Genomic DNA, 2,080 nt, shown 5'->3' on the forward strand with positions numbered 1-2,080 from the left:
GACAGGATGAGGGCCTCGCAGTCATCTCTGTGGGCATGGAGGCTGTTACCCCAGGCAGGATGAGGGCCTCACAGTCATCTCTGTGGGCATGGAGGGTGTTACCCCAGGCAGGATGAGGGCCTCACAGTCATCTCTGTGGGCATGGAGGGTGTTACCCCAGACAGGATGAGGACCTCACAGTCATCTCTGTGGGCATGGAGGCCGTTACCCCAGACAGGATGAGGGCCTCATAGTCATCTCTGTGGGCATGGAGGCTGTTTACCCCAGACAGGATGAGGGCCTCGCAGTCATCTCTGTGGGCATGGAGGCCGTTACCCCAGGCAGGATGCGTGACTCCAGGCCTCTTCTTCAGTCCTCGGTAGCCCATGATTGGTTGTGTTCAGTGCTATTTTAATGCCAACACTTCCCGGGCTTCCAGGGACTGCAGGAGGAGCAAGGAAATATGGACAGGGCTGGATTATCATTGGAGATCCTTCCCCCGGAATCCTAGAGGGAAGCTACAATGATAATCCGGATTTCCCCTCCACATATTGGCTTCACCATTGAAAGTTGTGACTGTAGGGAGCAATAAGTTGGTTGGTCCTTTATGATCTATAAGTGGTTTTTGGCCATAGTTTGGGCACTCGGCCCCCATCGCTGCCTTGTAGGGTGCAGTACGGTGTAGCCCAGGCTTGTCGTTATAGCGATGGCCGATTGCTGAAGTATCACCTTATGTTCCATGTAAGCTACCAGTCGGGGGGGGCGGCTTCGGGGGGTCGACTGGTCAAGCATGCACCCAGCCTCCGGCCAGTGACATTTGCCTTTCCAGTCTATTCCGGCCTCCAGCGCCTCCCCGTCCTCTCTCATCTCGCCTGAAATCTCGGACACGCGCAGTATCCGGAGGGAGCTGGATAATAGTGGATAGTAGCTGGACTATCCCCTCCCTGGACTTGCACGTGGCAGCGCGGCTGCTATCAATCACGCGTACGGTGAAGTGTGCAGCTTGTGGCGCATGCGCTGTGAGCGCTTCCCTGATATGTGCAGGGCCGGAGAGGACATACTAAACCCACGACGGGGAGGCGCTGGAGGCGGGGCACGAATCAGAGGAATGTAGGCGGAGTTGTGATGGCGCACCTGGCCGGAGGCACCTGGAGCCGCCCCCCTGACCAGTAACTACTTGGAATATAAGGTGATACTTCAGCAAGCGGCCGGCACAGCAGCGCTAAGGACAAGCCTGGGGCAGCCGTCACTGCACCCTAATAAGGCAGGTCTAGGGGTTCAACGGGCGTCTCGCTGGTGACCGGTTCCCTTTAAACATGGAGGACATCTACTGGCGGAGTGACAGGTATGGCCCTAAATACATCTAACGGTAGAGTAACACGTCAGGACCCCTCCGAGGGCAAATACACACCCTCCGTACACGCCACCACACGGGGGCGACCACGGTACACGCCACCACACAGGGGCGACCGCGGTACACGCCACCACACGGGGGCGACCGCGGTACACGCCACCACACGGGGCATGCACAAGTCCTGGGTACAGGAGACCACATGTGATCTAGAGATAGGAGAAAACCTGCCCGATCCCGTATAGAAGGCCGGACTATATACACCACTATACATCAGGCTATAGGCACCATATACTGTGCCCACTATACATCCCCAGTCCATAGGCTTCATATCCTGCTAATAGACACCACACAGGTAGCGGCACTTCTACGTCTGTGGACTAGTAATGGTTAATAGAAGAAGCCCCAGAGCCGGACACAGAGGGATGTGCTGATGAAGCAGAGCTGGAGCCGCACTATAGTGTAAGAGTCCGGCCCATGCTGAGCACACACTTCCCTTGTAGTTATAGATAAAAGCCGGGACAGACACCCCAACATGAGCCACGAAATCTCCGGCTATAAATGCCAGGAGCCACGTGTGTCCAGCACTGCCCGGAGCGTAACCACCGTGTACAGACAGGTAACTGCCCCAACACCACACCCAACCATAATGCACCCCCTCCCCCCATGTAATATCACACATGTAATACACCCCCTCCCCCCATGTAATATCACACATGTAATACACCCCCCCTCCCCCCATGTAATATC

This window comes from Engystomops pustulosus, unplaced genomic scaffold (assembly GCF_040894005.1).
Source record: "Engystomops pustulosus unplaced genomic scaffold, aEngPut4.maternal MAT_SCAFFOLD_314, whole genome shotgun sequence".
In the NCBI taxonomy this organism is placed as follows: Eukaryota; Metazoa; Chordata; class Amphibia; order Anura; family Leptodactylidae; genus Engystomops; species Engystomops pustulosus.